We start from the raw sequence: 24,772 nt of genomic DNA on the forward strand, positions 1-24,772 counted from the left end.
TGCGATTTTATAAGGTTAAATATCTTCATTCAAGATAAAACTATTTTTGGACGGGCATTTGAGTTTCTTCAGTAAGTTTCATCGCCATCAAGATTGGGGGAAAATAATCATACAAATAGAACATCTGTCCATCTTTTTTACTATTTTACAGTTAATATGAATGTTAAATATGTGCCGCTGGTTCCAAATTATTAGTGTTAAAATAAATTAGTCTTATGAAGACAACCGGCGATAAAATAAGATTTTTCGAAGTGTTCTATAACTGGTTTAATCTTTGTATATACACACACGAATGAAGAATTATCATTTACAAATTGATGCAGAGCAAAGGATTTTTGCCATTCAGATGGCGTAATTACCAGATAATAAAATCATCCACAGCCAATTAACAAACTTAAGTTTTAAAATTTATTAAAATATGAGAACACAGCCGTCAGAGATGCCTTTGTATTACACTAAAGACAAACTCTGCTCGGGTAACCCGTATGTTTTTATTTGTTTATAAATTATGATTTGCACCGAATGAGAGTTCACTTTGTAAAAAATAAATAAGTTTTCGACATGGAATTGCTACAGTATTGGAAACTGCCTAGCCTCCGATGAGAACACGAAACGGCTGTTAGACAATCTTCAATTTTATGTAACTATCAAAAATAGTCAAATTTTTTAATATTAATGGCTTAATTGATTTTTGAATTGGTTAACCACTAACTGCTTCGTGTACTTTGCATTCCCGTTCCTTTGCTTGTTTCTACACACTGATAATGGATGTTATTTTCAGTACGAAGTAGCTGTACATTCATTTCATTAAAGTTTATTACCGTGGTTATTGTGTAATTTGTGTGTAGCTATCAGATAAGTCGAATAAAGTACTAATAAAAAAGGTAACAAAGGCAATGTATTTTTATTTTATTTTTCACTACCTTAGTGCAATATAAAGGTAACTGATGCATAAGGTTGTGTTCCTCATTCTCAGGAGAATTTCGAATATTAAGTTAAATAATTAATCGTTTGACTGAAAAGAGGATATCCAAACTGAAGTTTCCTACATTCAGGAGTAGTGCACGAGTACCACCTTGATGTTATTACATATCGTCGAAGGGTATGCAGTAGGTGTAAAAATAATTACAGTTTCTTCAACTATATTATCATTTGTATTGTAAAAGTGATATAGGTTAGTTCGTTAATGCTGTACCTTTTGCAGTTAGTCACTGAAGAAACGTGTCCTATCTGAAAAGACCACTGATTTCTCACTGCAGATTATCAGAATTTGGGTTAAAAAAGCATGCAACTTTTTCTTCCCTTCAGGTATTAGTCCTAGTGGCCTGTTACGGAGCTATCTTTAGCTCTTCTAAGCCGTACCCGTCCCGAGGATAAAGGTGGCTAGCTCTATGCCTCTCGGTGTGTCCTGTCTGTAGCTGTGTGTGTTCACGGGGCCGGTTTGCGGGAGGAAAAACCCTGCAATCCACGCCCAAGACCGGTACTTGGGTATGTCAAAGAAATATCCTTAAGCTCCTCACGTCGGCGACGGGAATCGAACCCAGGACACTCCTTTCCCAGGCATATGGATTGCGAAGCGCAAAGCCACTGTCAATGTATCGGCTGCACCTTGTTATATTGACTTCATTTTCTATTATAGGTTTATTTAAGATAGTTTATTACTTCTTTATACTTAATTGGTTATTCCTTAATTTAATCCTTTCTTATTTTAACCTTACTCAATTTTAGTCCTACCAGCTCCTCTATTGTTATGTCGCTGCTTCTCTATATTATATCTTGTTCTATCTTTAAATAGCCCTCCTAATCTACTGCCGTGCCCTTAAAATATTAATTCAGATTTATCTCCTCCTCGGATATTGGCAAAATTTATATTATGCTGCGCCAGCCAATATCCTATAACAGAGGAGACTCTTGTTCAGGGAAATAATTCTAAATTCAAAAAGGGATACACACCATAATTAATCTCATGCTAGCGCTGTGCAGATTCAGTTAGCAGTCGTGAACCGCATCTCACTTAAGCAATTATATCTATGTTCCTTCCCACCAAAAGGTTCCATTTCATAAGGGGTTTGAATTCTAATCAGGCATAAACTCAGGTACAAAACATGTTTATTGGAAAAACATGAAACATTTACAGTTAAGAAAATTCAAATACTCAATGGATCAAAATTTGCTCTAAGTTAAGGTTCATACTAAATCACGATGAATCTGAGTATGCTAAATCCTTCAATTATGTAAGGATAAGATTAAGTACAAACATAAGACTACTAGGATATAATTCCTTTCGCCATTTGTTCACAGAACACGCACTGAACACTTTCATTAATACTCTATCAATAACTATCTTAATTCTAAATCTTATTAAGTAAGCCTAACCATTCACAATCAAATTACTGCCTATCAACAATCCTTGCTTGTTCCACAGGGTCTTAATTCAATCAAATTCTCACTTAAAAGTTCTCTACTAGTGTCCTTCAGTTACAATATACACAAATTTCTTATTCTTCTAAGCGATTTTTAACATAGAACGTAAACTCTTACATTACCGGATCCTTTCAGATTTCATGCCGCCATCTCATGTAGATGTGGATTACCTTACTGCATATTCATCGGCCGTCTTTTCGCCTGGCGATGCACTACGCTTTTTCTTTTAAGTGTTTCCCACTGTTGCGTGCTGTCTACCGCTCTGCAGGAAGCTTTCTCCAATGGGACATTCTGCTAAGGCTCGATTCCGCATAGGCCGTCGTATCGCGATCAGCTCCGCTTGGAAATCTTCAAGCATCCTCAAGAAAAGAACCCGCCGTCCATCACCGTAGTCGACCCACCGCTCTCTCGAATCCCCCAACAAACTCTCCTCAACTCGAATCCAGCCACCCAAGATCAAAAGGCCTCGTCAAATGGCGCGCTTCGTCCTTTTATTCACCTTTTCGGGCGCCCTCCATTCGATGTGGTTTTCACCCACGAACCCCATCGTTCATGCCCCTTGGGTGATCCTACACTCTCCCTAGTCTGTTAGGTTACATTATTCCAGGTAGCCGTTCTGATGTCATTTTCCGTGTTAGTATAGCCTCCATCGCTACGCTCGACTCGTACAGATTATCCGCGATTACTACTTAATTTTTCTCAGAATTTGATAATGTACAAGACAGCTTAAAATTGGGAATTACAAATAAGTCAATAATTCCCTTGCACAATTCTTACTATTTTGACATAATTCTCTGCTTCTCATTTCATTTATGCAGGAATAACTCACTATATGGCACACGTGGACTACACATTACATAACATAAAATACTTCATAATTATTAGCTGATGTGCAGATATCTCCTTAATTAGTAGGAATTATCATGTTAAATCCTGAATAAAGAATTTACCTGTAAAGCTCTCCATTCAGGATCTAACACCACTCAGCTAACCGCGAGACGCAACTTTTTTTCATCTGGTGAAAAGCTAGGTCAGTTAGGATTTGACAAATTATGCAAAATCCTATTCGCTACGAAAAGAGTTCTCGATCAAGATTCCCTATTTTAATGAATATGTCCCTACAAATTAACAGAGCCCCATAGTGATTAATGGTGCTCTATCGTCGTTTGACGTTCGTGTAAAAACTATTCCAATTTAATAGGAACAGTAAAAAACAATACGAAAACACAGAATATACGTAATATAACGCGCCATTTTAGTAAAAAATGGGACAAACATTTTCTATACGATTTAATTTAAAAAAGTTTAAAAAAAACTTTTTTCCAGTCTGCAGCTACTCGCTAGAGGACAAGGATGTTTCTCGAATTCGTCAGATGAAGGCACAGTTTGGTCTTTAATTTAGTTGCATACTGAAATACCTCATATCAATTTAGCTATTAGAATGGTTTGTATGTGTTTGAGTCTATTTGTCATGAATTGTCCTCAAACACAAACCTAAGAGAAAAAGTTCTAGTCCTCCCTCGTCGGCTACTCATTAGCACAATTCAGCAAAATGAATGGTAAACTAGACGCGGGGAATACATACCATGTTTTCCTTTGAGGGTCACCGCCTTGATATGGATTACTTGCATGTACTCGAGTAGATAGTTTGAAAGAAAAAATCGCGGCACCTCAGAACTAAGGTGGCAAAATTTGTCAGTTTTAGTATTTGAACATATTTAAAACTGTTCAACTGCACGTTCAGTTAGTAATGTTTAACATCTCGTTCTCACCACGATCGACTTGGGTCATAGTGATCCAATGAAATTGTTTTTGGTAAAAAAAATTATGGCAGGTTTCGAACTGGCAGCCTGTTAGAGGAGATATCAGTTCAGTAACTGAGGCGAGAAGCATCTTAACTTCATATATTGAGCCTACTGCCGTTCATTTAGTGTCATTTAAAATGAATGTCAATTTTTTAGTTTAGCAGAATACTCTTTTGCTTTTAACTTAATTTCCAAAATGAACTATTGAGAGCACAGAAATCGCGAGTCCTCATTTGAACCTAATTTTATGAACAAACTGATCTTTTACTTATTGAAATTTGAATAAATTCACACGTGCTTGTAGATTAATGAACTCATAGTAAGAAACTTTTGCTTAAAAAACCCAAAAATTTTTTTAGTGATACGGAAAAAAGTAGTCTTATTTGAATTTACGTATTAATCTTATTTTATTATTATATGACACTAAGGAGAGAGAGAGAGTATCACTGATCCTAGGATCAATCGCGGGTATATACTAACGCCATCTGCTATTTACAAATAGTATTTTAATTATCTCAATATCCTAGGTGAATACATTTTAGCTGATAGTTATTAGTCGACCACAAAAGCGAGACCTCTTATTGGCAGATTGCCAAGAAGTCAATTCATGTTGAAGGGGAGAAAGAAATAAGGCGATGTACGAATTGGTCACCAACACGCGAAATCACGTGCTTTATACGTAAAAATTTTCCGACTGTTATACAAGCAAAATAGTTACTACTTTAAAAACAATCTTCATAAAAGAAAAGTTAAATTTTCAGACGCAATAATAAGCAACTCATCCCACAATACGGACTGATTACCCTAATATCGGAATGGATTCTACTTTTGACATGCGCAGAAGTGTCGAAGGGTCTCGTATCAGTGGGCGTACTATACAACAATAATTTGCAAAGCTGCTCGGGGTATTATTCATTTTAATAACTGCGATTGATTCCCCCCTTCAGCATTATTCAAAAACGCTGAAGAGTTTGCAAATACTTCAACTTAAAATTAAAGCCATTTGCTGGTCTAGTAGGCATGTCTTACAGCAGGTAAATGATAAAACCGGTATTTCTTCAATTCATTCGGGCGAGCTGAAGTTGGCTAATATTGTTAACAGGCATGTTATTTAGCTATTAAACCCAATGATCTGAAAAAGAAAACTAATGGCTGAGTTACCACATACTGAGCACAGCATGTCACTCAAAATGTATCATTTTGAAAAATGCTGTAAATATAGCAATAGTTTTAAGAATTTTATTTAAAAAGTTAAGTATTATTACTGGATATTTCTCACTTTATACACTGAAGAGGATTACGAACTATTTTAAGTGAGCACTCCCGACACTGGTTTCTCTAGTTTGAGAAACTAGTACGCAAGAAATGCTTTTTTTTTTTTCACTCGAAAGCGGCCTTTACACTGTGTGGACAACAGTAAAGTTCCAGAGATTGAAGCTACGATCGATGACAGCGATATGAACACAGCACACGATTCGTTCAAAATGGCAGCTGATAGATGAACATACGGAGCAGCGCGAATCCTTACTGCGGAAGATTCAAGTCCGATGGAAATTCATATCGACCTGAAAAGTGTAGACGACACGGACGTGAACTAAGTTATCACTGGGTCAGTCTAGTTGTTTCTGGACTAAAAGATGGGATTTTACTCAGAGGGTACCATGATCGACTTAAAACGGGACGTCGCAGAAATTGAACTGCATCCATAATTAGGCCCATCAGAAACACGAATCCTTCTGCATGACAACTCCCAGCCTCAGACCACTTGAAAGAGAAGGGATAGAATTGCATAGATTGATCTTTTTCATCTGCCCAGTCCTAGGATCTCATTTTGTGGAAGATGGAATTGAAACAAGCTGTGCAGGAAGAGGTCCGATGCAGGAGTAAAGACTACTACTCGATTAGCATAGTGTTGCACTTAGAAATGGCTGTATATAGAGAATGAAGACCGTTGAAGAATGCACAGACTGTTAGCGAAACATTAAGGTATACAAGTGAGATTCACATCACACATTTGATATAGGAGAGGAAGTGACTTGTTTACTATTTCATTACGTTTTTCAAATTGATTTATAATACGAAGTAATCGGGATAAATGAAACTTGAGATTTTCCTCATGTTATGGGAGTGAGGCATTTCCCCTTTCTTGAATCGCCAAAAGAGCCTCGGTAGCTGTAATAAGAAAATACTGTGGGGAAAACACGCCTGTTTGTAAATAAGTTGTTTCCGTACAGAAGGATGGATACAGATAGTCAAATTAATACAAGCGATTGCCAACTACGCTGACAGATTTAGATCTGTCTTCAATCAACAGGCCGTGCTTGAATCCCCACTTTTTTTTTTTTAGGTGGAATGATTTTTTTAATCTCTGGAAATTCTGCTTACTGGAAGTGAAAACAGAAGACCACACACCATACTATTTGATCAGGGACAGAATTTCCCGAGATTATCTAATTCTTAACCCCAGTACTAATGTACGATAGGTTTACATCTATTAACCTGTGCAGACAGGTTAATAGATGTCGCTTCAAAAAGTCGATAACCTGCTAAAATCCCAAACTGCTTTATACGTATGCAGTTTTACTAGTTTTGATATATACTTTCGGCAGTTAGTAAAAATACATTTGTCAGTCGGGTTGGCCGAGTGGTTAAGCATATGAAACCAATAGGTTATTTCTAATCCAGACTAAGCATTGATGTTTGCGATCATCTTCAGATCGGGAAATTCCAGCGTGAGACCACTTCGTTTATTGGAGATCGCTTGGGAAAAAAAGTTCCATATTTAGTTTCCATAGCAGGGTTTCTAGACTATGGAAACTCCTTTAACGCCTTTTATAATCCTCAGAAGGGAGGAGGTAGTTCCTTTGACCTCAACTTTTGAAGGGCTAGTGGGCAGCCAGTCTCCATTTCAAGGATCTACTGTCTGCCATTTCTTTTCCTCTATCTTCTAAGAAGTGTTTGATAGAAAAAGAAATGGCAGACAACTGCTACTCTGCTGTGACCCTAAACCGTAACATTCATTATTGTAATAGTGAAAGTTCTACAGTCAATTTTCTTGAGATGTGGGGTTAAGACTAGCCATCTCAAGCAGGAAAGTCGCTGCTTGTCTATTTTAGAGATTGCCGTTTTGAAATTTTTTTTTTTTTTGGGGGGGGACATTTATCTTTATCCTTTTAAAATTGATACATTAAGCAATTTTTTAAAACCTGAAACAAAAATAAAGCTACTTGATAAAAGTAAGACAATGCACCCTGCAGTTGGAAATAACCTAAGTTCGATTCTCATCGTCAATATAGGAGTCTATATGGACTTTTGAAAATGGGTTAGCTGTTCACACACACACACACACACACACGTATATACACACAGATGTGGCAGGATCTCCCCCTAGACTGCTTTTATGTGGAATGAAATGAAAAAACTAAACTCGCCAGACAACACCTACAGTTTACAAATATTAGTGGGCAGCAGATGGTAGTATTAAGTATAGATGGAGAGTTGTGCCCACTCGCAATGAGTCCTTCAATGTAATTAAAAAAAACACTTTCACGATTGTACGGTGCATGTATATTCGTTTCTGCTAAAAACAAGAAACGTGCAGATTAGGAAAAATTGTATTCACAAACAGTAACATGGTATACACGAGCTGAATTTAATGAAGAAAATAAATTGAGTTGAACGTTAATTCTGATCAATGAAATTTACATCGTCGGTCGTGAACGTGTTAAAATACGAGTCAAATAAGGTTGGGTAATATTCCGAATTCGATATTATGAATAGCGTTAGATAACGATAAACAGCAAATAGTAAGGAAAAGACTAAATTCAATTTCTGATTGTTAACATAAGCTAAAGCCATTTATTTCCTTATGGGGATTAGGTGAGGCCTTTAAACCCCCCCATCTAGCTTTTGGAGACTGAGTGGGCAGTTCAATCTCCACCAGTAGCTAATCAGAGATAGCTGGCCAATGACGATCACTAATTACAGGCAGTCACTGATGAAGAGACTGGAAAACAAGTGCTGTCATCTCTTAGTGACAAATAGGATGTTACTGTCTGAAAATAATGTGGGTTCTATGGTCGATTTTCTTGAGTTTATAGAATGAAAAACCCGATCGACTAACTGGGGAACCGGTCGAAAAAAGACTTAGAATTAAAAAAAGGCTTAAAAATTGCCGAGTCAGGGTACTCTCGAACCCAAGAAATCCCAGGTAAACGAGGCTGAGATTAGCTGTGATCTGATCAATCTGTTGAGAAGAATACTGAATTATGGCGAATTCAAGAAGAGAAACATCTGCAATATTTACAGGGGCATTAAGAAAGGTGGAAGAAAGACTAGGATTCTGGTTGATAGATTCATAACTTGGGTTCCATCATGACTGATATCAAAAAGTTTTAGTTGTGAACGTTAGGTCTCTTGAGATGATAATCGCAATTTGGATAATTAGTCCAAAGAAAACCAATTTTAGATATAAGCAGTCAAGAATAGCATGGTTTTCTGGGTTAGGAAAGCAATAAATGAAAGCTGTGAAGGTGAGGTAAGGATTTCTCGAGTTAGAGCAGATGGAAAAGTGAAGAATCGTTTTGTAGCGTTTGGCAAGGAATACAATGTGACAAAAGCGTATGTTCCTATTCACCGAAAGTATTATATAAGATTTAGTTGGAGGTAGACTACAATCGGCTGGGAGGTGCCAATTGGGGATTCAATTTAGGAACCGATCAGGTTCTGATGCCTTAAGGTCTAGATAGTTAATGCGTGTTGCTCCGGCATTAGAGAAACATGTTTTATGGATGAAATTTGTGTTTGGCTTGGGGGAGGGGAGATTTATATTCGCAGTGACACTAGTATTTGGTTACCTTTCATGGTAAACTCAGTGCAAGAATCTTAGAGCAGGCGAAGCTAACGTGAGCGACTTGTGCACAAGTCCCATGCAGGGAGAGCTTATACTTAAATCCAAGCCTAGCCTCGATAGTTTCTAGGACACTGCTACAATTTGGCTACTCACAGCAAAAATATTAGCAAAATTCTCCAGCTGATCGAGAAGCTTCTAGACGTTACCATTGATTCGGTTCCGAATACCACCTAGTGACCGGCCTGCAAAAATCATTGCTGTACCTCTTTGAGGAGGGGGGGGCTACTCTGAAGTCGAAACATGTCAGTAGCAGTCACTTCAGACTTCCAATAAGCAAAGGTGCGGGCGTCTCACCAGGCGATGAGTCATGTAGCACATTACAGCCTAATTTGCATGGTATTATAAAAGGCAGGTCTGCCTTTCGGTGAGGAAACCCTGCTACTTCCATATCAGACTAAATTCGCCTTTAACTGTGAATGGGTCCATAAAGATTGTGTTTTGAGAAGGAATGAACCCAGATTTTTCTTCAACGGAAGGATGCATGTTGCTTCATTCCAACTACGCTACAATGTATATTAGAATATTCTAATATATGCAATTTCTACTCAAGCGTACCTATGGAGAACTACGAACCATAGATACAGCAATACCGAATAAACCCTTCCTCATAGCGGGATCACATCCCCCACTGCATACAGATCAGAATTGTATTGAGCTACAGCTTTTATTGCAAGTTACTTGCATACGTAATTGAATATCACGAGTTCTTAAGTGGAGGAAGTCATACGCAGCTATGTCCACTAAAATCTGGATAATCAAGAATGGTTATCAAAGTGCTTAAGTATATAAAAACACTTTAATAAAGTGTCCATGTTCGGTTTCGTGGATTTTTTTTTTTTTTTAAGCGTACACCACAGCTTAAACTCCAAAGCCTCCAAATACAAATCTTAAGACGTTCTAGTCTTAACTAATGGAACCTAGTTAAGCCGGATTCGACAACATTTACTGGCGAGCATCTTATCACTGAGATATAGACGCCTATTTCGTTTTCGACGGTGTGCCATTTGAGCCAAATTTTAAGAGGGGTGAATAATTGAGTATAGTTACAAATGGTATATTTTATCCTTGAGGAACGGCTTGTCCTCATACTTGAGGATTTCTAATCGTTGGGATCTTTGTCAATCCTTATCCACCTCACTTTGAAAACAGATGCGAACTGGAAGGAAAACATTCAAGTCATTAAATTAAAACGAACGTAATCTGTAACGTGAAAGAAAAAAGATTCAAAGGGCTGTCGTACTATCATCACAGCAGCGCTTATGTTAAGAGCGGAAATTAAACAAGTTATTTGTCGCCAATTCTACTGTTAAAAATTGAAATTCAGACCGCTTGCTGTTTTATGCCTATGCCGCCCTTGAACTATTATTTTGAATACAAGTAAAACGAAGTGAAGAAATATTTCCAATGATAGGGCACAATCTAGTTGGACGCGTCAGCTCGCAGACGATTTCCCTGCGCTGAGACCACGTGACTAGTTTTGATTCATAGCAGTTCTATTTTGTATTCAGTTCGGAGTCCTTTCGTTTTCAGCCTTGAGGGCAGCAAAAATGTAAATAAGGCATGTAACTTGACACCGCCACCTCAAACCGTCCCGATTAACGAAGGTTGTTATCGAAAGCAAAGCTAAGTTCGCGAATTAGCACGTGGAAAAATGAGGGGGAACAGTTTTGCGTGGGTTGGCAAAGGAAAACATGCTCATCCAGTATACAGACGGGAAGTGGAATGTGCGTTGCAATTTGAAGATAGAATACACACCTGTCAACACGAGACCAGAATGAATAACTCTTTAACGCAACTTCCTTGTTTTACTTATTCTCGTGATCGTTACGTAATCAAGATGATGAAAAGGTTACTAAGACAGGCTAGTGAAATCAGCCAGCTGTGATCAAATGATTCGGCCCTCTTCGAAAACAACCTAAATGTATTGTCTTAAATGAGTTTTTTTTTTAAAGCTAGTTTGTGGAAATGCAAAAGTTTCGGACGAAAAAACCAGCCACCTCAGTTCAGTATTAACTGTGCTAAAACAATTGATGGACGTTAAGTGTTTTAGACATTTCTACATTAAATACTAGTCAAACGCTTCCTAATAAATACTTATTTAATCCTATGTAGCAATAGAAATAAATGGTGGGCTAGCTACGATATTTACACCTTGAGCTAAGTTCCGTCCCATGTAGGATTTGAATATGGTAGTTACGCGCTATGATCAGGAGGGTAATGCTAAGAAAAGAGAACTATTCTTCATTGTCTAATACTTAAACACTTAAACTCATGAAAGCATATGCACACAATTCACAAATAGTTGAGGATTTCCTTCAAATTTGAAAGAATTCCATCTTACATTTGTAGGCATTTCCTGCAACTAATATCGGTTATATATATATATATATATATATATATATATATATATATAACCGATATTTGCAAAGCTTTAACTTCATGATGCCTGAATCATTTGATTCAAATCGTACTGCATTTTCTCTAAAATCGTTTTTTCAGATAGGAATTCAAAACTTGACAAGATAAGACGATATTTTTATACAATAAAGGCTTTGTGCTTACTGGTAATTAATACAGATAATTACCAGTAAGCACAGAAATGATCTGGTATAAGAATAGTTAAGTTTCTGAACTTCCATGTTGGAAGTTCCTTTGCTTCCCAAATAAAGGAAGTTTCGTTTGTAATCGCTTCCTTTGTCACATCCCAGAGAACGAAGGGTGTACTTGGGACTGGCTTACGCTGAACAGGAAGATCCGCTTTGGAACTGCGCATGTGTCGCCATCGTTATGGCAAGTTGAGATTGTGGACTACTTAACTCGTCCACACAAGATTAAATGGAGAAAAAGTGCTACGTAGAAGTCAGTCGAATAGTTTGGAATGAGCAACAGCTTTTAGAACATTTCCAAAACCTCAACAAGTATATCGATTTGCCAAAAATCTAGGTGGCCAGTGACACATAGTATACCGCTACCTATTGTCTACATAGCAAAACGCATCGATTTCTTTGAAATATTCACATTGTGCTATAGCTTAATTATTTTATTAAATTTTATTCACTACATCCTGACGATGTGCAACTTATTTCAAGAAACGAGTCAAGTTTAATTTTTTTTATCATCAAGTTATACACATGATTACGCAATTCATTATTTTTTCATACAACAGACGCCTACGTGAAACTCTTCGATTACACCAAAAACAATTGATGTCAGTGTTAAGTTACGTGTTCTCTGGCCAGTTTGCATGTAATGGGATCGAAATACTTTCATATAAGAACCGCCTTTTTACTTTTAATTTTTTTTTTTTTGTACTGAACACTGAAATTAATCCAGGTCTTTCCAACCAAAAGACGTCGCTAACGAATACGTTGCGCTATAGCTTACTTTTTTTAAAAAATTTATTCACTACATCCTGACGATGTGAAACCTATTACAAGAAACAAGTTTCTTGTATTTTATTTTTTACCATAAGTATTCGATAGACATCATATTTAAGTAAAGCAGAATATATATATTAAACCCTGCATATTAAAACTCCTTGATATTTAGGATGAATATAATTCAAGCTCGTTCGTTTTTGGATTACTGTAATCATCCCTCAGAGTACATGGTACTAAGGTGCTGTAGCTTGACCTTTCTTTGGTAGTAAAAATTAAAAACAGGTAGTTATTCAAAATGGCTTGGACTGGACTTACTGCCTAGTCAGCAATAAAAAAAAAAAAAATATTAAGCAAACAACTTTGCAGCTATGAAATATGCAGTCTCAGCCACCGTACTGATCTGTTTATTAGCATTAAGTACATTAGCGTTTAAAATCTCGCGTAGCTGGCAGATAAGTGAAAGCACAAATAAGCAATCAATAACGAAAAAGAACAGCCCCCATAAGGATCGGGTCTTCTGAGTGGAAATACTGAGGACTAGGGATTTTAAAAAAAAAAAGGTAAATCGATAATACTGTTGCAAATTTGTTTCCTGGTTGACAAATAAGAGGGGGAAAAGGACGCCACCTTGTAGCAACTATGATCAGATCAAGTTGCTCATGAATAGTTGGGGCTTATTCAAAGTTCTGCATACTGCTCATGTATGCAAGTGCATTTATGGGCTTCTGATAAATACTCGTGTGTACATTACAAAAACAAATCCATTCTTTATGTTAGATGTGCAGGATTTGTAACGCTGCCTGGAGATAAACCTACAAGAGAAGTTGCAAAATCTATAGCATATCTGTGTGTGTGTGTGTGTGTGTGTGTGTGTGTGTGTGATCTATCATATAGGAAATTAAGTTAAATCGAGTCAGAAATCACAAGAAAAACAAGGTTGTGTTCGGCTATGAAAAATAGTTAGCTTCGAAGAAGCTATGCATACTTTTGGTACTGTTTGCAAGAAGTCTCAGTGAAAGATTAATTAGATTTCATCCCCCATCTCGGATAATAGATTACAGCTTGGGTGGTCTAAAGCGGAAAGCCTCTTCCAGTCCAACCGAATGCTCTTATAGCAATAGTTTAACATGACGATACAAGTAGCTACTTATCGCCCTCCACCAAGAGATAACATACAACGCAGTGATGTGCGTTTGAGAAAGAATTGATATTTTTCTTGAAGACTTTGTTTGGAGGAAAACACTGAGGAAAGCTGTATTGAAAAGGGATATTGAACAGTTAATTTTGTTTTAATAGGAATAATAAAAATGTGGAAGATTAATAGCTGCCACTTCATTAAATAAATGTTGTATTTGTATGATTAAATGTACATACATTTCTAAATATAGTTTTAAATAGTCAGTAATTCATTATTCTGCTAATCAGGCTTCAATCACACTTCTCACTCCCTGAATGATAACGAAAGCAAGCGTGAATTTCAAGACCAGCATTCGCCCCTGCTATCAATGACAGTCCATTATTTTGGAGAGGATGGCACTAGGAGGAAGGCAGTTTGTAGACTGGAAAAGGATGTTTTTACACTCAATGGGATAAGCGCCAGTCGAGTACAAGAGATTGTAAAGGAGATAGAAGATTAGTATCAGCTCTAGAACAAAGAGAGTAGAACTGGAGAGATGCTACAGGAACCAGAAAATTGTAAGTAATATTCTTCTGATGTTTTTGAAAAACTGATCACGGGGGGGGGTTAGCAAAAAGAAAGAATCCCAGCTTCAAATTCAGCCTACTGAAGCAGGCAGTAAATGCAAAAACCACCACAATAATCCAAAAATTGTCTTCTAAAGAGTTAACAGCAAAAAGCCATCCATTAATGCTTTGGCCCACTGCAAGGGCTAGGAGATGTAACTTTTCACCTGTGCTTCTGCCTCATCCAGAGGACACTATTTTTAGCGTCATCTAGATGAGGACGCTAAAGATAAATATTCTTTAATTTTTTCATATATGAAAAAGACAAATTGCCTCGTACCATACCCGAAACTAAACACCATATGACTAATTTGTGTTCGCGCGCGCAAAAACAGTAACAGGCTGAATTTAAAGCTGGGATTCTTGTTGCGAACCCATCCGAGTGGAAGAGTGAATAGATGCCATCTGTTCACTCCGTTCTCTCCCCCCCCCACTGTTCGCTCCGTTCAGATTTCAGTGTGGTATTTAGCATCCAACGTTTAATACCTTCTGGTAAAATGTGATTTTACATGCAGGTTGTCATACGCATTGTTGATTACCTGGCTGGTGTATATTGGCTTTATCCTCCACCCAGTCTCATGAGAGCAGAGCACATGATTGAGTATTCGTCTTTAGTTTGGGTGAACGAATAATTCCTGAAGTTAACTATGGAAATACGCAATTTGGTGTGCTGTTAGATAACTATGTTTCTCCCTGATCGTGGAAGACTCAGCTTCACCCGTGCGCTATTTCTGTATACCCGATGTGTGGGTTTCTCCCCAGAGGCCCGTTTGTCTTACAAATTTCGCAGGCACATCTTGAAACCCCTGGCTTCAATGAATGGAAAGATTAAGGTTGTTGTCGACTAGGTTTTTCTGTGCTTACAATCTTCTCTGCAATCGGATGTTTGTAAGAAGAAATAGTTTAAATACAAAAATTCAAAGTTAGTCATCCTAAGTATTCAAAATGTCGTTCCCACCCCCTCGCCGCTTGATAAGGAATAAGTTCTGTTTTCCCTCAAAGAGCTGATGCTATATTTGGTGGAAACAAACTAAAACGAATGATTCGTTCATCTATGAAAGTGCAATAAGAATGAAGGCTTAATATTTAATCACATGCGATCTGCTCATAAAGGCAGTTTCATTTAGATGGAATGATGTGCATTAGGTCACCAGATTAACGTACCGGCGTATGTTAATTTGGGATCGTTAGAGTATTAGATAATTTAAACCTGCCAAAGCAGATTAAAGTTTGTAAAATTAGTCCGTACACATTGTTGGTAATACTGTGTGAGAATATGGAAAATAAACTACAAATTTGTATACGTGAAGAGAACTATTACTGATCGAAAGAGATCTTTACCATTTTAATCTTGCGGTCAGCAATGCGATTCAAGATTGTACTCGGGGCCGGCGGAAGCGAGATACGAGCGCCGCTACAAAGTGGGCACCACCGCCGGGGCACCGTTCATAAGTTCATTTTTAAGAAAAAAATTTTTATCATGAAAACAAAAAATCTTAGAATGATCAATATTAAAATAAATATTGGCCGGATACACCGAATAAAAATTTAAAAATATTGTATATTGCCGCCTCTTTGCAACGAGAGCAGGCTAAATGCTTGCCTAAAGCATGTTGTGTCTACTGCAGTCTAAAGTGAAATGGTGAACGGTTTTTATGTACAGAAACGAATTTTCGTACAAAACATTTGTTGCTAGTTAACCAGTCATATGGTACGCATCTCAGTAGGCTACTGACAGTAGCACAGTGCGGACTATTATTTCGTCTGTGTCGTGTTATGTAATAATTTCTTGTGGATATAAAATAGAAGTGGAATCTAAAATTAAAAAAGTTATCCGGTACACAAAATCGTAAGCGTCATGCTGCGAAAGAAGCAGATGTTAAGAAACAAACTGGAGCTATTAATAAATTTGTTAAAATATTCTGATGCAGATTGTAACCAACTTGATACATCAGAAATCAGAGTTGAAGAACCGTGCACATCATCCAGTTTGCATGAAAGTACTATTGCAACTATTGAACAAGATAACAAGACGCACGATTTAAGTGAAAAATAGAAGATTTAGTTGTAGTTTACCACGAGACTAACACATTGTTAGTCTCTGTAAATTTAGAAGATCCAGGTGAATGGGGAAATATTGATGAAAAATTACGAGTTGTTTTAATTGAAATGGGGCCAGTTCAAAAGAAAAATATAATATATCCCAGAGATACATATGGTCATAAATTTGGCGACACGTATTATAATTGAAAAATGGAAAACGGTGGCTTCTCGTGCCAAGAACATGGCTCATTTATTCCAAAACTTTAAATTCTGTTTTTTGCTTTTGTTGCAAACCTTTCGCACCTACCGACTCAAGTAGTCTTGTAGAAGCTATAACGATTGGAGAAATGTAAGTACAATTTTGCATATACATGAGACTAGTTTAACTCACATGAAAAATTTCTTAAAATGGAAGGAACTTGATAAAAATTTAAAAAACAAAACTACTATTGATTGAGAGACTCAATGGAAAAGAAACATTGGACGAATGTTTAGAACGCTTGATTGAAATTATAAAATTCCTTGGTAGCTAAAATTTAACTTTTCGCGGATCATCTGATAAATTATATGAAATGAATAACGGCAATTTTTTAAAATTAGTCGAACTGTTTGCGAAGTTTGATCCCGTTATGGAAAATCATGTTTAAAGGACCCTACAACGAAACAATAGAGTACACTATTTGAGTAAAGACAGTCAAAATGAAAAATTGGAAACTTTAAGTAACGCAATCAGGGATACAATTTTATTATCAATTCGAAAATCTAAATATTATTCCATAATTTTAGACTGCACTCCTGATGCAAGTAAAACAGAACAAATGACCATTATTATTCGCTTTGTTTCCTGTGACAATGGAATTGTCAAGGTCAGGGAAAACTTTAGGTTTTGCAGATATATCAGATTCCACAGGACGTGGTTTATGTGCAACAATAATGGAACAACTGGAAAAATGGAACATTCCCATTGAAGACATGCGAGGTCAAGGGTATGACAATGGGGCAAATATGAAAGGGAAAAATATGGGCTCCAAAATTTGCTTTTAAACAAAAATCCTCGAGTTTTTTTACGTGCGATGTGCTGCTCATACTCTAAATTTAATCAACGATTCAGCCAAAGTGAATGCACATACAATTAGTTTCTTTGCAATTATTCAAGAAATATATAATTTCTTTTCATTCTCTTACAAACGTTGGGCAATCCTTTTAAAGTTCGTAAAAAAATTAACATTGAAACAGCCATCGGATACGCGATGGGAAAGTAAAATTAATGCAACCCGCCCTCTACGATATCAGTTAGGAGAAATTTACGATGCACTTTTGAAATTTTAAATAATGAAGATTTTAATAAAGAAACTCAGCATGAAGCACAAACACTATGGGCTGAAATTAAGGACCACAAATTTATTTGGTCTCTTATAACTGGGCATGATTTACTTAACAGAATAAACCCTGTGAGTAAAATGCTTCAAGACAAAAATATGAACATTACACTTGCTTTAGAATCTATCGCAAACTTTAAAATATTCTTACAAGAGTATCGATCAGATACAAATTTTAAAGAAGTTCTAAAACGGCAAAAGAACTGAGTGAAGAGGTGGACGGAGAACAAGAATTTAAAACTGGTACGGAAGTCCGACGACGAAAGAAGACACGACAATTTGACTACGAGCATCATGACGAAACGCCACAATCGCCAGAAGATAAATTTACAGTGAATGTGTTTTACACACTTCTAGACGTTGCAATGTGTTCGTTAATAGAAAGTTATGAACAACTAAAAACATGATAATTTCAATTTCTTGTATAGATTACTACAAATTAATAACGAAGAGTTACGAAAAATTATGACGATTTAGAGATTCTCTTGAAGGACGGCAACAATAAAGACGTAAATACAATAGAACTATGACGAGTTGTGTACTTTCCGGAAGGATAATTTAAATATTCAAAAACTCTTTCGATATTCTTAATTTTATTTTGTCCAATAATTTATCTTTCCCTAACTTTTTCAACTGCTTTAAGAATACTATTAACCTTACCTGTTAGTGTAGCGAGCGGTGAACGTTCCTTTTCGAAGTTGATTAAAACCTACTTAAAAACAAGTAGGTCACAAAAAGGCTTGTTAGTTTGGCGTTAATAGCTATTGAAAAATGATATATGTGCGGAATTAGACGTTAAGACTATTATTTCTAATTTTATGAATATGCAATCAAAAACCCTAAAATTTTAATTTAAAAAAATTAAGTATATTTATGTAATTTAATTTTGTTATTGTACAATGTTATTTTTTGAATACTTATATTAAATGTTCTAATTATTTCTGAATTCTTTTCTCATCTATCTTGAGTTTCTTTTATTTTCCTAAAAGATAGTAACTTGTAAAAATTTCTTAATTTTTATAAGTGGAACTAAGAATTTAGTAACTTGTAAAATGCAAGAATTTTTTAAACTTTAGTTCAAATAAATTTTAACTTTAATTAAAATTCATTTTAATTTTGTTAGCGATTCGGGTCGGTGAGAAGGCTATAATCAAAATGCAACTAAAAGCTGTATCATTATATTCAACGATTAAAGTGAGGTGGCTTTATCAAAATTTGCTTTAACTATTGAGAATTTTTTGAATATTCGGGGTTTTTAACGATTATCCTGCCTAGTCAACACCCGCGGTTCGTTACATTTAGCGAACCAACGTATGGCTGTTCTGTCAAAATTTATTTAAGAAATTTCAAATAATTTACATTTTTATTATTGTAAAAGAACCACACAAGCCCGGGTCGTTACAGGGGCGCTTAGATAGACATTGCATGCGGGTGGCAAAGACCCTAGCGTCGGCTCTCATTGTACTTACGAAAAACGTTCGGTGATTTGTGGAATTCCAAAAACCGAAAATTAGTGAATTACTAATTCCGACTTAAGTATTTTAAAATTGGAGTTTTAAAAATTCAAATGAATTTCGGAGACTTAGGCATGTTTCATTATCGGTTAATAAACTTCGATGTTGCTCGTACAGGACATGGAACCTTCATTTCCCTGATTCTCCTCGTGTAACTGTCCGTGCTTTGAACCTTGTTGCTTAGCAACTGTTGCAATAATCTGAAGTGTTATTGTTCTAAAAACGTATTAAGGTGTTTTTTTTTTCTTTTTTTTTTTTTTTTTTTTTTTTACGTAAAAAAGACAGGTGGGATCAAGTTTGTTTTATCGGGACAGATAAGTACAGCAAATGTATTAAGCCAAACTAAATATTAAGAAACAGCTGCGATATACTCGCATACGGTGTTAAAAAGCGGCGTTTAGTTACCTAGTAGCTCAAATCTGTAGTCTAACTCCCAGCAGTGAGCTATTGCATTAAGAGACATTCTGGCTTAAAGCATTCTAAAGTAGACACAGAAAAAAATAAATAAAAAAACTTAAATTTGTAGACCATTATAGCCTTGGGTGAAAGAGTCCCCCAGCGACAGATCGGTTGGGAGTGGTACTAACAAGAAGTCGCATCTAAGTAATACACGGACCCTGCATAGGAAGCGGGAATAACGCGTGGTGAAAGAAGCCTTGGCTGAGATTACCTTGATCGGGGGGCAGGTCAAGTGGCTTGAAAAAGTACAGATACCCCACGGATTGTGTAACACTTTGGTCACTGGTAGTACTAATGTAATACAGGTTAACCTTCCTTGGGTTGAACTTAAGAGGAATGGCTGTTCCACCAAAAATGAGGGAAAGTAAGCTAAAAAATTCTAATGCTGATTTAACCATAGTTTTATTCCATTTGCTAAGTAAGAAGCGCGAATTCTATGGATTGCTAATAATAAATCCCAAAGAACTTTTCAAAACTGATTTCCTCTTTTGAATCAACTTGACACGAATGCAAGTTTGTAAAATTCCACTTCAACAGAATTTCAGTTTCCGATTTTCAGTTTCCCAGCCCTGTAAGAGCGTGAATTATTTGATACGTTAGTCAAATCATTGCGTGTATAGTAATCTCGATAACATTGTAGTTCATTGGCTTTATCGAAGTCAACTTTTGCGAAGTCGTGATTCTGTAATTTGAAAGTTTTGCATTACTTATGAAAATTATTCTATTTCAAAATTCATTCCACTGCTTCACAAGTACTGCTGTGCATTTCTATCACAATACAATCAGCGTCTCGGCCTTATAAATTTTAAGACGTGCAGTGGCTCTTTACTTTCCCAGTGAAAGTAAAAGACTATTTTAGAACAGTCTTCATTTCTTCCTAATAGTAAATGGGTGAAGACGCTGTTCCATTTGGAACAGCGTCTTCACCCATTTCCTAAATGAGGGGAGGGGGGTCTTCAAATCCAGGGTTTGTTTTCTGCCATTACCACGGTATTAAAGTTTGAACAGCTTCTAGTGCAGTGTTTCTCAACATGGGGCATACACCCCACAGGGAGAAATTTGAATATTTTGGGGGCAGTTAGGAAATTGCCATGTACATATTTATATTATACTTTTTCAGAACTTAGCTGACTATTATGCTGGGGGGGGCATGATCCAAAAAAGGTTGAGAAACACTGCTCTAGTGTGCGATTACACAAGATTTTCAGTTGAATATTTAATTTGGAGAAGTGGCAATAGGCTGAATTTTTCGAAAACCATTGCTATGCAAAATATACGCGAAGTCACGTCTTAAAATATGATTTTTCTTAAATGGCTGACGACTGCGTACCCTAAGTGAAGCTGGAATTAAAATCGCCACCTAAAAACAATCTCAAGTAGTGTTCATATCGAGCATATAACCGATACAAAGTGTAGTAAAGATAGTGAAATTTAATTCAAACTTCAATCCTTCTCCCCCCCCCCCCAAAAAAAAAGCGACTTAAAGTACTTTAAATGATCACTTATCTGGCAGAATGAACAGCTTTTAATTTTAGCGATATTTTGCTTAAGAATTTGTCTATTAATGTAGATGCTAAAAGCCAACACTAATACTGGTAGTATGTCGGAACTTTACTACATAATATGAAACTTCATTACCAAGAACGATTTTTCCCTGCTGGTTAGTGAAAAATTTGTTATACAAAAAACTGGCGTGTTGGAAGTTTTCAGAGAAGTCTGCGAAATTTGGGGAGTTGCATCAGCTTGACTACACTAAATCATTTCAAATATTGTCACAAGAAAGCTATTTGATTCCTGTTGCTCTGCCCATCTAGAATGATAGGATGTGTAAACGTCCTTTTGAAGTGCAGTTTTCTACAAATGAAACTGTTCTAGAGACTAGGCAGAATACTCTCCCTTGATTTACAATACTAACATTCGTAGCCCAAGTTCTCAAATTAGCCGACTGCATTTTAAGCAGCAGATTTGTCAGCTTGAAATGGGAAGCTTCCGAAGACATTCAGTATCTATGGCATACAATTCCGTAGAACTTATGGAAGGGGACGTCCTAAGACAAGTGCCAGTCTAAGTCAAACTTAGAATCAGACGTGAAACAGTTAATTGAATTTAACTATGTACAAAGACTTATTACTGGGCGATGCATATTCTCGCTTAGCGATAAACTGACAAATACTATTGTGTGTACATACAAGTAATTTAATATAAAGACCAACGTTAGGCATGGCTCAGTCGGCCAGTTTCCGTAGGTGCTAAATTACGATTCCGTCGATTGAGATTTTTTTTTTTTTTTTGCTCCTGGCATGCAGTGACGGTCTGAAGGGTTTCTGGGAAAGATTGAAGTTATGAAATACCCCCCCCCCCCCACACACAAAAAAAAAAAAAAACTAGAACTCCAAGTTAAAAACTCACGAATGAATTATAGTAGCACGAGTAGGGATTAAGAATTTCACGAGTTCGCAATTTAGTTATACATCAGCCTTGGCCACAAATTCAAGTCTTCACACATAAGATAGATTATCACACTAAGGCTAAACTATCATCAGAAAAATAACTAAGAAAATTTTTTTTTGCGTGATATTCGAGTTTCGAATAGTACTTGGGTGTAATTTTCTGAGCATGGTTTATTTCAAATTTTATCGCTTGGCTATTTGTTCCTCCCTCCCAACCATCCTGTGAAAAATCGAGCGTTTTGGTTCGCATCTTAATATTAACGTAAGTGTCAAGTTTTGAACTGTAAGAAAGACGATGCTGACTAGCTTCTGCTTTGAAGGACACAGGCGGTTTAGTCAAAGTCGGATTTATTCTCGAAGCCCAAGTATTGGAGGCTAAATTCGGATTATCAGTGCGTGGCATTATTTCATCTCTTAGACATTCGGTTACTTTAATTCTTCAGCTTTTTCTTCGATATTCGAATTCTTGACTAAAATTGGTAGTTTTAGTTTAGAAAATCACTTAACATTAGATGAAAACAAAAACGTTATCAAAAAGTTGGTGGAAAATAGTAACGGATCTAAGATGAGAATTGCTACTCCCTCAAACGATTAATTCAGTTATAAAATAACCGATACTAATCCCTTATAACTACACAATATTTGACGTTTAGTGAATAAGTTGAACAAGTTAAACCTAATAGAAATTGAAGATTCTTACCTAGAATACCCCCCCCCTCCTCATATAGCTCTCATGATTGGTAGCAGTTTGCTTTCTACCCTGTAGAAATTAAACCCCTAAAGCGAAAAATCTGAATTAATATTTATGAAAAATGGATCCATTGTTCAAGTTATCAGTAGTGTTTTATTAGTTAGAGTAAAATTTGATTTGGGATTTACAAAAATAATCAAGTAAATGAAACGCATGAGGATTAAAATCAAAGAATTTTTCCTCATTTTAGTATTACTGGTGTACACGACCAAGAGAATTTGATGTGTCAGCGATGGTAAGGATGTCTCATTTTAAAAAGCTTGCTGCTAAATACACGCTGACGATTAAAATGCAACGAGGTTGTAGTCTATTTTAAAAGAATTTTAAATTGGAATTGATTTTTGTAGCACCGTTGGGAAGTCAGACCTCTATGCGCCCACGCAAAACACGTGATGAATAATGGGTGGAAGGTATGCGCGAAATCTCTTCTTCAATGAGTGAAGTCTACCAAAGAATTCTGTAGGGTTCTTAAACCGAAGCGAAAACGAGTACAATTAAAAAAGGTTACATTGAAAGAACAACCTTTACAGACAATACTAGCCTCAGCTGCTTCGTTCGCAATCCTAAGCACGAGTGACATTGACCTTGAAGTTCGTGCTAAGTTTAATAAGGAAGTCATTTAAAGGGTAAATTGGTTGCCATTTTTCTAAGCTGAAAATTAGGAATTCTTTAGCTTCCTGTCACGTGACATTTTCTACCCATTTCCATCCTTTCCCCCCATAAGTGTGGTATCACTTAAGATAATGTATCTGCAATGCACGTTTTTATATATGAAATTTACGGAATGTCTTCGATGACGCCTTTGGAGGTGTCATCGAAGACATTCCGTACCATAACGACACCACCCCACCTAGTCCTCATTACAAAAATCTAGTATCAGGTCAAGGTTGATATACAAGTATACACCGTGACTTGATATTTTAGCTTCAAGGGAGTAGTTTAGTTTACATTACAACGACAAGGGAAATGCGATAAAAAATAAGAAAGAAAGAAAAAGTAATTATAGACTTGAGAAAAAAAAAATGTCTAAGTAGGCTCCAAGACTATGCTACTATAATGAAAGGACCGGTTGATACTAACCGGTCCTTTCAAATGTGCTGTTGGTAGTACGTGTATCAAACAGACGATATGAACTGCCTGAACAAGTTCAAATCGCTAATTGTTACTTCAACCGTTTGATATAACTTCAGTTATTGTTTTAAGATTTTTTTTTTTTTTGCTTCAATCAAGAATTTTTTTTTTCTGATTTATATAGAAAAAATTTCTGATGTATATATGTACATAGAAAAATTTTAAGAAGTAATTTAACAGATTTAATAATTATGAGCTTATAAAACTTCGGAAACTTTCTCAAAAATTCCGATAAATATATAGTTCGCCGATAGATGGCGGTAGCCTTTAGATATTATGATGAAAGTACAACTTCATATTTACAGTTTGCTTCAATAATTAAAGTCAAGCAACATGATATTATTGCAGCTGAATTTTACAGTAAAGAAATATTCCTTACCGTTTCATAAAAACATGCCGTCATGCAGTGAATAAACGCAACACTATTCTTAATAATTGTATAGAAATTCAAACCAAACATTATTCCACTCTTCCCAAATTCCCATCCAACTGACAGCAACCGAAGTAAGAAAGCAGAAAATGCATCACTGTTTAAGTCTGCTTATCTGTAGGTGACGCCACCTGTTGGATGAATTTTGAAATGAGAAAAGAAAACGAAAGAAAGGTGTAATAAATCATTCTTAGATATTTCTTCGTCATTTTTACATGCTGAAATAAGATTTATGCGAAAAGTTGATGGTAGGTATTTTTGAAATGCAATATTTTAGTTAATAAGCCACGGCTATTATAAACAAGTTCTTCAATAAATGACAAAAATCACCACAATACTGCCGTTCTACAA

The 24,772-nt window shown here is 36.2% G+C and overlaps 1 protein-coding gene across 2 annotated transcripts in view; it reads right to left on the reverse strand.

Annotated features, from left to right (window-relative positions):
- Nucleotides 1-24,470, reverse strand: part of LOC150099944 (multidrug resistance-associated protein 1-like) — a 491,400-nt gene extending 466,930 nt beyond the window's left edge. For both annotated transcript variants that reach the window (XM_090403119.1, XM_090403117.1), the window contains exon 1: nt 24,371-24,470. The gene's annotated coding sequence lies outside the window, so the exon portion shown is untranslated. The remainder of the gene's footprint in view (nt 1-24,370) is intronic.
- Nucleotides 24,471-24,772: the final 302 nt, after the last annotated feature.

This window comes from Typopeltis vanoorti, chromosome 13 (assembly GCF_054136105.1).
Source record: "Typopeltis vanoorti isolate ZY-2024b chromosome 13, IOZ_Tvanoo_1.0, whole genome shotgun sequence".
Taxonomy (NCBI): domain Eukaryota; kingdom Metazoa; phylum Arthropoda; class Arachnida; order Uropygi; family Thelyphonidae; genus Typopeltis; species Typopeltis vanoorti.